The sequence below is a fragment of the Grampus griseus genome, assembly GCF_964374135.1.
Source record: "Grampus griseus genome assembly, chromosome: 15".
Classification (NCBI taxonomy): domain Eukaryota; kingdom Metazoa; phylum Chordata; class Mammalia; order Artiodactyla; family Delphinidae; genus Grampus; species Grampus griseus.
This window is the reverse complement of record NC_139009.1, coordinates 65,014,855-65,028,420: the sequence shown is the minus strand read 5'-3', so window position 1 is coordinate 65,028,420 and position 13,566 is coordinate 65,014,855.

The window sequence follows — 13,566 nt, the reverse complement described above, 5'->3', positions numbered from 1 at the left end:
TATAAATTTTTACTTCTTGTTGTAGCCTTTTCTTTGCTGCTTAAATAAGAGCCTTTAACACTTCTTGTAAATTCAGTTTAATAGTGATGAACTCTTCATTTTCACTAGTCTAAGAAACTCTTTCTCTCTCCTTCAATTTTGAATGATGACCTTGGTGAGCATCCTAGGTTTTAGGTATTTTACTGTCAGTACTTTAAATATATCATGCCATTCCTTTCTGACCTGAAAACTTTTGGCTGAAAAATTAGCTCATAGCCTTTTGGGGGTTCCCTTGTATGTTATTCTTTGTTCTCTTGCTGTTTTTAAAATTCTCTCTTCATATTTATATTTTTCCATTTAAATTCTGATATGTCTTGGTGTTGGTCTGTTTGAGCTCATCTTCTTTGAGACCCTTTGTGCTTCTTATTCCTGGATATTTGTTTCTTTCTTCTTGTTAGGGTAATTTTCAACCATAATTTCACCAAATACATTTTCTACCACTTCCTCTCTCTCTCTTCTCCCTCTGGGACCCTTATAATGCAAAAGTTATTATGCTTGATGCTGTCTCAGAAGTCCCTTAAACTATTCTCATTTTTTAAAATTTGTTTTTCTTTTTGTTACCTCAAAACCCTCATTCCCCGGAAAGGATTCCCAAGCCTGTGATATTCTGCTCTTCTTCTCTTTCACCCAATAAGGGTACAGGTCTTTATCAGATTGCTTCTCCTCTCTTCCTATCAGACTCTGTGGATCTTTCTTTACAGCCTTGGTTGTAAAGAGCCATTCTGCTAGTCCCCAGTTTGATTTCAGCAAAAGTTGTTCCATATATAGTTGTGGTTTTGATGTGTTCCTGAGGGGAACTTAGCCCAGAATCATCCTACTCTACCATCTTTATTACTATACACACACTTCTTGTAGTGGGAAATAGGATACTTGATGGGAATTAAAGGATCAATTTTCACATCTGAGAAGCCTAAAGTAAAAAGGAGACAGCCTCTGCCAAAACAAGAACTAGAATCCACATGACTCTGATAGCATACATCCATCCCCCCAAATTTCAAAAATCATGAAATCTTTGGATTCACAGACAGCATGAAATGGTGATATATATATAATAATAAATAAAATAAGTATATATATATATATGTAAGTTTATATATATATATAAACATATATATATGTTTATTTATATATAAGTATATAAATAAACAAATTTAAAGAAATGAATAAACAAATATGAAATAATTATTCTTGCTACATGGTAGAGATTGAATTAGAATGTTGGGTAGAGTGCACATAGGGAGAACAATCAGCAAATGTGTTACCACAGTCCCAACAAGAGTTTGCAAAGTGAAAGAAATAGATGAATGAAAATGATCACTATTTGGGTTTTAAACAATTACATAACTACAAGTGCAACATACTGAAAAAAGAATACTGGCAAGTGAAGAAAAGGTCTTAAGAGGAAGGTAATATATTTAATGTGGGGGCTTGTTGAATTTGAATATCCTATGAGAAAAACAAATGGAGATAGCCAATATAATGGACATATCTGGTATCCAAAAGAAGCACTGGGTTACAGATAGCAATATACAGAGTCCGTAGTATGCTGTATATACAATGGGAATAGATGAGACCCTCTAGAATTAGACTGAGGTAAGGAAAGAGGCAGAGAGAAATAAGGGATGGAGGAAGAGGAAATAGAAGAAAGGGAGGAAGGGGGAAGAAAAGACAAGTTAGGATAAAACAAGCCAAGTGTACCTAAGGGGAAAAAAACCTATTCATAAACACTGAAGGGCAGGGAGAGGAGGAGTAAGAAGAAACATTCAGATGCACAGGAAAAACAAGAGGATGTGCTCACAAAAACTAAAGAAAAAAGAGTCTCTTTTAAAGGAGATCCCTGATGATTCAGCATGTTAAAATACAGTAAAAGATGGAAATATGTCCATTTATTCCAAAAACCTGGAAACTAGGATGACTTTCATAAGGAGTGTTTTAGACAGTTCACATATGAAAAAGACTGAGACATGCCCATAGATTTTCAACCTGGAGGGCAGGCTGACTTAGTGAGGAGAATCAGTGTGGTGATGGGAATGAGATCCACTGCAATAAATGGGACATAAGGAAATGTAAACACCAAGGGACAACTGAGGGATTTAGTTCTCACACATACACAAAGGAAGTTAGGTATTATTGTCATCGTTTTAGGGATATACAAATGGTAGAGGTTAAGTAACTTGTCCAAGACCACACAATAAATATCAAAGCTAGGATTCAAAATCTTTGCAAAATTCACTTTAACCCATTATACCACACACTCAAGCATTACCTCAGTTTATGAATACATTTTGAAGATGAGGACATTTTATCATATATAAATGACACCTCAATCAAAATATTAATTAATATTAATTATAAGGTACAGAAACAAATGCAGAAATGTGTACCATCAGTAAGTGTTAAAGAAAATTAATGGAAAAATCAAGTTTTGTTTTGTTTTTACCTATTACTTTGACAAAGATTTAAAAATGAATGGGCTAGGGAGGGTGTTGTGAAGCATGTCATTCATAATTTGCTTCTGGGAATGCAATGGCAATCATCTCTTGACACTGTAAGCTCTGTTAAGGCAGTTTTCATGTCTTAATCATCTTTGTTTTCCCACTTTTTTTTTATAGTTTCTGAAACATAAAATCCTCTTATAAAATATTTATTGCAGTTTATTGAATTGCACAGAATCAAATGAATTAAATAAGAATGTAAATTTCAGTTGTAAGATATTATTACTTGTAAAATTATTTAAATATAGTTGATTATCATTCTGATTGTATATAATTTACTTCTGGATTACTTTACTCTGAGAAGTACATTTTATTATTGAAAAATATGTGTGTAATGAGCGTCTGTGAGTGACTATGATTGTATATAGTGGTTTTTTTAAATTGTTTTTACATATATTATAAATTATTAGGAGTGGTTGTTTACAAATATATTTTCCACTTTTCTCCCAAGAAATACTAAGTATCCTTTATTAGTATGTTGATATCCATTAGGGAGTCAAGTTCTTTATCAGAAATAGATTTTAAAAGTTTCCAATAATTTTAGCTAAAGTTTTGATTTAATTTATCTTCAAAATTGATTAAGAGAAATGTATCTAAGTAGTCAAAATACTTTGTATATTAAAACCTAAGAGAGAAAGGCAGGCATTCCCCTGCCTATAGATATAAATATCAATCCACATATTTGAGCTCAATTCTGCTTCAATGAACTGAGAATTGCATATACAATGTTGAATTACATTCAAAGTTTTGAATCACTTTCTCAACATCAATACATCTTCAAAGAAACTGGCCTAGGAAAAAAATCAGACATGTGAATGTCATTAACTTTCAATCAGCAATTTATTACACAAATTTCAAACGTGGAAGCAATTCCTCTGAGTTTTCTTGGAATTGAGTTTTATCAGACAAATACAAATAATGAAAAACAGTCTTAAGCCATCTTATGGACTTTAAAGAAACCCAACTCCTGTCAAAAATATTCAAATTCAGTTATGACTGCTATTCCACCTGTGGGCTTTCTAAAGGAAGTGTTCCTTTCTGTTCAGACACAATCCTTTCACTACTTGTTAATTTTGCTTCTTTTTATTTTAAAGAGAAACTGTGATTCATCAGCTACACATATGTTTAAGTTTATTTCAATGACTTTCCTGTGAAGTCCAGTAACTACATTAATTCAATGTGTACACACCGATTTTTATAGATTCTGAGAAGAATAGCTGAAAAGGATGAAGAATTGGAGTTGGAAACATATAGCATTAGTTTCAAGCAGAAACTTACACATTTTTGACTGTACATAAAAATGTGTTCCTAAATTTTGAGAGCAGCTGCACAGTTTTGAAATTACTTCTAGATAAAAATATGTAGAAGTGGATAAGTTCATCTGTACCCTTTTTTTAGATTCCACATATAAGTGACATCATATGATACTTGTCTTTATCTGACTCACTTCAATCAGTATGACAATACCTAGGTCCATCCATGTGGCTGCAAATGGCAATATTTTCTTCTTTTTCATGGCTGAGTAATATTCCATTATATATATATATATATATATATATATATATATATATATATATATATATATATATATATATATATATATATATATATATATGTACCACATCTTCTTTATCCATTCCTCTGCGATGGACATTCAGGTTGCTTCCATGTCTTGGCTGTTGTATTATTTTTTATTGGATTATAATTGTTTTACAATATTGTGTTAGTTTCTGCTGTACAGCAAAGTGAATCAGCCACAAAAATACATATATCGCCTCTTCCTTGGATTTCCTTCACATTTAGGTCACCTGAGAGCACTGAGTACAGTTCCCTGCACTATACAGTCTGTTCTCACTAGTTATCTATTTTATACATAGTAGTGTATATATGTCAATACCAATCTTCCAATCCATCCACTGCTTCCTTCTCCCCTTGGTATCCATATATTTATTGTCTACATTTGTGTCTCTATTTCTGCTTTGCAAATAAGTTCATCTATACCATTTTTCTAGAATCTGCATATATGTGTTAATATACGATATTTGTTTTTCTCTTTCTGACTTACTTCACTCTGTGTGATAGTCTCAAGGTCCATACATGTCTCTACAAATGACTCAGATTTATTCCTTTTTATGGCTAAGTAATATTCCATTGTATATATGTACCACATCTTCTTTATCCATTCCTCTGTTGATGGACATTTAGGTTGCATCCATGTCCTGGCTATTGTAATTAGTGCTGCAATGAACATTGGGGTGCATGTATCATTTCAAATTATGGTTTTCTCTAGATATATGCCCAGGAGTGGGATTGCTGAATCATATGATAGCTCTATTTTTAGTTTTTTGCTGTTCTCCATAGCTGCTGTACCAATTTACATTCCCACCAACAGTGTAAGAGGGTTTCCTTTTCTCCACACCCTCTCCAGCATTTATTGTTTGTAGATTTTCTGATATGCCATTCTAACCAGTATGAGGTGATACCTCATTGTAGTTTTGATGTGCATTTTTATAATAATTATTCATGTTGAGCAGCATTTCATGTGCCTCTTGGCCATCTGTATGTCTTTGGAGAAATAGCTATTTAGGTATTCTGTCCATTTTTTGAATGGGTTGTTTGTTTCTTTGTTATTGAGCTGCATGAGCTGCTTGTATATTTTGGAGATTAATCCCTTGTAAGTTGCTTTGTTTGCAAATATTTTCTCCCATTCTGACGGTTGTCTTTTTGTCTTGTTTATGGTTTCCATTGCTGTGTAAAAGCTTTTAAGTTTCATTAAGTTCCATTTGTTTGTTTTTATTTTCATTACTCTAGGAGGTGTGTCAAAAAGGATCTTGCTGTGATTTATGTCAAAGAGTGTTCCTCTGTTTTCCTCTAAGAGCTTTATAGTATCCAGCCTTACATTTAGGTCTTTAATTCATTTTGAGTTTATTTCTGTGTATGATGTTAAGGAGTGTTCTAATTTCATTCCTTACATGTAGCTGTCCAGTTTTCCCATCACCATTTATTGAAGAGACTGTCTTGACTCCATTGTATATTCTTGGCTCCTTTGTCAAAGATTATGTGACCATAAGTGTGTGGGTTTATCTCTGGGCTTTCTATCCTGTTCCATTGATCTATCTTTCTGTTTTTGTGCCAGTACCATACTGTCTTGATTACTGTAGCTTTGTAGTATAGTCTGAAGTCAGGGAGATTGATCCCTCCAGCTTCATTTTTCTTTCTCAAGATTGCTTTGACTATTCAGGTCTTTTGTGTTTCTACACAAATTGTACATTTTTTTGTTCTAATTCTGTGAAAAATGTGATTGGTAAATTGAGAGAGATTGCATTGTGTCTGTAGGTTGCTTTGGGTAGTATAGTCATTTTCACGATATTGATTCTTCTAATACAAGAACATGGTATATCTCTCCATCTGTTTGCATCATCTTTGTTTCCTTCATCAGTATCTTATAATCTTCGGAGTATAGGTATTTGCCTCTTTAGATAGGTTTATTCCTAGGTACTTTATTCTTTTGTTGCAACGGTAAATGAGATTGTTTTCTTGATTCCTGTTTCTGATCTTTTTTGTTAGTGTATAGGAATGCAAGAGATTTCTGTGTATTAATTTTGTATCCTGCAACTTTATTAAATTAATTGATTAGCTTTAGTAATTTTCTGGTGGCATGTTTAGGATTTTCTATGTATAGTATCCTGTCATCTGCAAACAATGACAGTTTCACTTCTTTTCCAGTTTGTATTCCTTTTATTTCTTTTTCTTCTCTGGTAGCCATGGCTAGGACTTCCAATAAAAGTGTGAGTGTGGACACCCTTGTCTTGTTCCTGATCTGAGAGGAGAAGCTTTCAGTTTTGCACCATTGAGAATGTTGTTTACTGTTCGTTTATTTTATATGACCTTTATTATTTTGAGGGAGGTTCCCTCTGTGCCCACTTTCTGCAGAGTTTTGCATCTATGTTTGTCAGTGATATTGATCTGTAATTTCTTTTTTTCTGTTATCTTTGTCTGGTTTGGGTATCAGAGTGATGGCAGCCACATAGAATGAGCTTGGGAGTGTTCCTTCCTCTGCAATTTTTTTGGAAGAGTTTGAGAAGGATGGGTGTTAGCTCTTCTCTAAATGTTTGACAGAATTTGCCCGTGAAGCCATCTGGTCCTGGACTTTTGTTTGTTGGAAGATTTTTTATCACAGTTTTAATTTCATTGCTTGTGTTTGGTCTGTTCATATTTTCTGTTTCTTCCTGGTTCAGTTTTGGAAGGTTGTACCTTTCTAAGAATTTGTCCATATCTTCCAAGTTATCCATTTTATTGGCATAGTGTTGCTTTTGGTAGTCTCTTCTGATCCTTTGCATTTCTAATGTGTCAGTTGTTACTTCTCCATTTTCATTTCTAATTTTATTTATTTTTGTCCTCTCCCTTTTTTTTTTTCTTGCTGAGTCTGGTTGAAGGTTTATTAATTTTGATTATTTTCTCAAAGAACCAGCTTTTAGTTTCACTGATCCTTGCTCCTGTATTTTTGTTTCCATTTCATTTATTTCTGCTCTGATTTTTGTGATTTCTTTCCTTCTTCTAACTTCGGGTTTTGTTTGTTCTTCTTTCTCTTGTTGCTTTAGTTGTAAGTTTTGTTTGTTTATTTGAGATTTTTCTTTTTTCTTGAGTTAGGATAGTATTACTATAAACTTCCCTCTTAGAACTGCTTTTGCTGCATCCCATTGGTTTTGGGTCATCGTGTTCTCTTTGTCTTTTTTCTCTAGGTATTTTTTGATTTCCTCTTTGATTTCTTCAGTGATTTCTTGGTTATTTAGTAGTATATTGTTTAGCCTCCATGTGTTTGTGTTTCTTACAGGTTTTTGTCCTGTAATTGATTTCTAATCTCAGAGTTGTGGTTGGAAATGATGCTTGATACAATTTCAATTTTCTTAAATTTCCCAAGGCCTCATTTGTGACCCAAGATATGATCTATCCTGGAGAATGTTCCATGTGCACTTGAGAAGAAATTGTATTCTACTGCTTTTGGATAGAATCTCCTATAAATATCAATTTATCTATCTCGTCTAAAGTGTCATTTGTGTTTCCTTATTACTTTTCTGTCTGAATGATCTGTCCATTGGTGTAAGTGGGATGTTAAAGTCCCCCACTATTAGTGTGTTACTCTCGATTTCCCCTTTTATAGCTGTTAGCATTTGCCTTATATATTGAGGTGCTCCTATGTTGGGTGCATCAGTATTTATAATTGTTATATCTTCTTCTTGGATTGATCCCTTAATCATTATGTAGTGTCTGTCCTTGTCTCTTGTAACAGTCTTTATTTTAAAGTCTGTTTTTTTTTTTCTGATATGAATATTGCTACTGCAGCCTTCTTTTGATTTCCATTTGCATGGAGTATCTTTTACCATCTCCTCATTTTTACTGTGTATGTATCCCTAAGTCTGAAGTGGGCCTCTTGTAACAGCATATATACAGGTCTTGTTTTTGTATCCATTCAGTCAGCCTGTGACTTCAGATTGAAGCATTTAATCCATCTACATTTAAGGTAATTATCAATATGTATGTACGCATTATCATTTTCTTAATTGATTTGTGTTTGTTTTTGTAGATCTCTTTTCTTCTCTTGTGTTTCCTGCCTAGAGACTTACCATAAGCATTTGTTGCAAAGATGGTCTGGTGATATTGAATTCTCTTAGTTTTTGCTTGTCTATAAAGCTTTTGATTTCTCTGTCAAATCTGAATGAGAGCCTTGCTGGTTGGAGCTATCTTGGTTGTAGTTTTTTTTCCCTTTCATCACTTTAAATATATCCTGCCACTCCTTTCTGGCCTGCAGAGTTTCTGATGAAAAATCAGCTGATAAACTTATGGGGATTCCCTTGTATATTATTTATTGTTTTTTCCTTGCTGTATTTAATATTTTTCTTTGTATTTAATTTTTGTTAGTTTGATTAATATGTGTCTTTGAGTGTTTCTCATTGGATTTATCCTGTATGAGACTCTCTGTGCTTCTCAGACTTGGATGGCTATTTCCTTTCTCATATTAGGGAAGTTTTTGACTATAATCTCTTCAAATATTTTCTGAGAGCCTTTCTCTTTCTCTTCTTCTTTGGAGACCCTTATCATTTAATGTTGTTGCATTTAATGTTGTCCCAGAAGTCTCTGAATCTGTCCTCATTTCTTGTCATTTTTTTTTCTCTGTCCTGTTCCTCGGAAGTTATTTCCACTGTTCTATCTTCCAGCTCACTTATCTGTTCTTCTGCCTCAGTTATTCTGCTATTGATTCCTTCTAGTATATTTTTAATTTCAGTTATTGTGTTGTTCATCTCTGTTTGTTTGTTCTTTAGTTCTTCTAGGTCCTTGTTAACATTTCTTTTATTTTCTATATCCATTCTTTTTCTGAGACTGTGTGTCATCTCTACTATCATTATCTGAATTCTTTTTCAGGTAGATTGCCTATATTATGTTCATTTATTTGGTCTTATGTGTTTTTACCTTGCTCCTTTGTCTGCAGCTTATTTCTTTGTCTTTTCATTGTGTCTAACTTACTGTGTTTGAAGTCTCCTTTCTGCAGGTTGCAGAGTCATATTTTCTCTTCCTTCTGGTGTCTGACCCTGTTGGGTGAGGTTGGTCCAGTGGCTTGTGTAGGTTTCCTAGTGAGAGGGACTGGTGCTTGTGCTCTGGTGGGCAGAGCTGGAGCTTGTCCTTCTGATGATCAGGGCCACATCAGGTGGTGTGTTTTGGGATGTCTGTGAGCTTAGTATGACTTTAGGCTGCCTGTCTCCTGATGGGTGGGTTTGTGTTCCTGTCTTGCTTATTGTTTTGTGTGAGGCTATGAGCACTGAAGCCTACATGCAGTTGCGTGGAGCCAGGTCTTGGAGTCAAGATGGAGACTTCTGGGAGAGCTCTAGCTCATTAATATTCCCTGGGGCTGGGAATTCTCTGGTGGTGCAGTGTCCTGGACTTGGCAATCCCACCCCAGAGGCTCAGGCCCTACCCCCAACTGGAGAAACAAGATCCCACAAGCCACACAGTGTGGCAGAAAGAAGGGGGGTGTGGGGAGAATAAACTGACAAAGACCAAGATAAATAGCAAAGACAAAAATAAAGAAGAAAAACAATTAGAAAAAAGGGAACAAACGAACAGACAACCAAAGCCCAAAACAAATAGTAAAAGCAAAACCAAACAAATAAAAACAAAAACAGAGAAACACACCCACACACAAAAGAAACAAAAACAAAAGCAAAGAAGACAAAAACAGGAGAACAACCAGACAAACAAAAGAACTCAAAAACAAAATCAAACAATTCAAAACAAAACTAACAAAATAAATACAAAACAAAAGCAGAATGCAAACTAAGAAAAGCAAAGAAAACATAAAAAAAACACAAAAATGATCAAAAAAGATAAAACAGAACAAAGAAGAAAAAAATAAAAAACACAAAACAACAAAAAAGTAAAAATAGAAAAATAAAAATATATATAAAAAGTAAATTATATACAACACAACAAAAAACATAAAAATAATAGTAATAATAATATTTTCCTGTGGTCTCAGCTGTCAGTGTCCTTGTCCTCATAGTGAGCCGCTGCCAACCTCCTCCTCCCCCGAGGCCCTCCAATACCTCTAGGTAGGCCTCTGGACCTGCTGTGGGAACCGAGGGAAGCTCAACTCAGACCTGTCCCAACTCCCGCATGTGCCTGCCCCCAAAGTCCACAACTGCTAGGGCTAGACAATTCTAACTTGTGGGAACACTCATTGTCCATTCAGATATTCCATAGACACAGGGTTTACCAAGACAATCATGAGGATTTAATCTGTGGCTTGTGTAGGAGCACAGAAAGATTTTTTTTCCTCTTCCTTAGTTGCCTTGCCCCTGGGATTAAGCAGTGGTTTTAGCCCCATCCTTGCATCTGGGCCACGCACAGGAGACTGCCCCCAAGGCTGCCCTGGAGCACTCATGTCTGCCCAAGTGAGGACAGGGCCCAGAGGTTGTATGGTTTCCAGGGTTGTGGGAACCCTGACAGCAACAGGTGTATGGGGGAGTCAGTGGCCACGAAAGATCTGGTCCCATCAGTGACGAGGTGCGTGGCGAAGCAGGCTACCATGGGCATGAGAGATCCATCCCTAGAGTGGGAGCCTTTCCTAATGCCTGGTGACAGGCACAGGAGGACCAGCCACAGTGGGTGACTTTACTAGTGTTTGGCCACAGGCATGTGTGGGCCTGAACTGTCAGGGTCCTTTCCTAGTGCCCAGTGGCAGGCACGTGTAGGCCAGCCCTGGTGGGGGCCTTTCCTAGAGCTCAGTGGCAGGTGCATGAAGGCCGGCCCTGCTGGAGGATTTTCCTAGAACCTGGCAGCAGGCACATGTGTGTCAGCCTCAGCAGGGTCCTTTCCTAGGGCCTTGTGGCAGATGCATGAAAGCCAGCCCTGGTGGGGGGGCCTTTCCTAGCACCTGGGGGGAGCAGGCCTGGCTCGTGGGGAGAGAGAGGCTGAAATGGCAGCTCCACCCCCTGTGCATTACTCAGCAGTGGTGCCTTGTTTCTATGGTAGCCTGGATTTCCTTCACAAGCATTCTCAGTTGCAGAGTTCCTCCCTGCCATTCCCTCAGGCTGTGTCCTATCAGCCAACAGCAGTCCTCTCCCTGGATTTGTTCTCCAATACCCATGTTCCAGGTCCCAGCCCCTGTGTGCACCGGCAGACACACATCCCAGTCTGGGGCATGCAGGGTTGTGGCCTGGACTGTCTGTGTAGGTCTCACTCTGTCCTGTCTGCCACAGGCCAGCTGTTCCACCCTTCCCTGACAGCCACAGATTCTCCTCTTCTGTCCCAACTGATTCCCCCATTGGTGAGGGGGCTTCCCTGGATGTGGGAACATCTCCCCTCCTCAGCTCCCCCCCAAGGGCGCAGGTCCTGTCCTGTTCCCTCTCCTCTTCTTTTTCCCTTCTTCTTTCTTTAATCCTACCCAGCCACACAGGGATCCTTCCTGTCCTTTCCAGTGTCCAAAGTCCTCTTGTATATAGTGTGTTTTTGATTAGTACGTCCAGCAAATTGAAAGCCAGTCAATTTTTCCCACTCTTCAACAAATCATATTTGATTATTAATATATGTTCATGTAAAATATTACTTTTAGTGCCCATTATTGTTAGCTGGTAATAAACAGAGAGACCAAAAAATACCTTACCATTTTATTTATTTATTTATTTTTATCATTTCCTCAGGCTCAAATACATTGTGGGGGGGGATATAGTTGTTATACAATGTTGTGTTGGCTCCTACTGTATAGCGAAGTGGAGTTCCCTGTGCTATACAGCAGGTCCTCCTTACTTATCTATTTTATACATATTAGTTAGTGTATATATGTCAGTCCCAAGCTTCCAATTCATCCCACCACCACCCCCTTTCCCCTCTTGGTGTCCATATGTTTGTTCTCTATATGTGTGTCTCTATTTCTGCCTTGCAGACAGGTTCATCTGTACCATTTTTCTGGATTCCACATATATGCGTTAATATATGATATTTGTTTTTCTCTTTCTGATTTATTTCACGCTGTATGAATCTCTAGGTCCATCCACGTATCTACAGATGACCTAATTTCATTCCTTTTTATAGATGAGTAATATTCCATTGTATATATGTACCATATCTTCTTTATCCATTCGTCTGTCAAGGGCATTTAGGTTGCTTCCATGATCTTGCTATTGTAAATAGTGCTGCAGTGGACATTGGGGTGCATGTGTCTTTTTGAGTTATAGTTTTCTCTGGGTATATGCCCAGTAGTAGGATTGCTGGCCTATGGTCAACTAATCTATGACAAAGAAGGCAAGGATATACAATAGAGAAAAGGCAGTTTCTTCAATAACAGGTGCTGGGAAAATCGGACAGCTACATGAAAAAGAATGAAAGTAGAACTCTCCATAACACCATACCCAAAAATAAACTTAAAATGGATTAAAGACCTAAATTTAAGGCTAGACACTATAAAACTCTTAGAGGAAAACATAGGAAGAACACTCTTTGACATAAATTGCAGCAAGATCGCTTTTGACCCACCTTCCAGAGTAATGGAAATAAAACCAAAAATAAACAAATGGGACCTAATGAAACTTAAAAGCTTTTGCAAAGCAGAGGAAACTACAAACAAGATGAAAAGACAACCCTCAGAATGGGAGAAAATATTTTCAAATGAAACAACTGACAAAGGATTAATCTCTAAAATATATAAACAACTCATGCAGCTCAATATCAAAAGAAAACCAACCCAGTCAAAAAATGGGCAGAAAACCTAAATAGATGTTTCTCCAAAGAAGATACACAGATGGCCAACAAAAACATGAAAAGATGCTCAGCATCACTAATTATTAGAGAAATACAAATCAAAACAAAACGAAGTATCGTTCCTCACTGGTCAGAATGGCCATCATCAAAAAAATCTACAAACAATAAACGCTGAAGAGGGTGTGGAGAAAAGGGAACTCTCTTGCACGGTTTGTGGGAATGTAAATTGATACAGCCACCATGGAAAGCAGTACAGAGGTTACTTAAAAAACTACCCAATTATTTTAAACAGAGCACCCACTAGACTGCTGTAACAAAGGGTCATAAAAATCCAGTTGCTCAAGCAAAATAGAAACTTATTTCTCTCTCATGTAAATATAGACAGTCTATGGAGGTCAGGTGGTTCTGCTCTATGAGGTCATCCGGAGACCCAGGGGCCTTCTACCTTATGTTCTGTTATTCCCTAAGGATGTGGTTCTGAAAAATATATGTATCAGAATCTCCTGGAAGATTTGTCAAACTGATTGCTGAGTTCACCCCCAGAGTTTGTGATTTGGTAGGTCTGGGATAAGACCCATAAATTTGCATTTATAACAAGTTCCCACATTTTAGAGGAAACAGATGCTGCTGTTTTAAGGACCACATTTTACAAACCACTGTCCCAGAGTGTTGGCCTACTCTGCCTGGTCCAAGTTACTCATCAGAATGTTTTATCCTTCACAGCCCATAGGAAGGGATAAAAAGAAAGAGGAATGCTTCTGCTCAGTTGTTTTCATGGAAA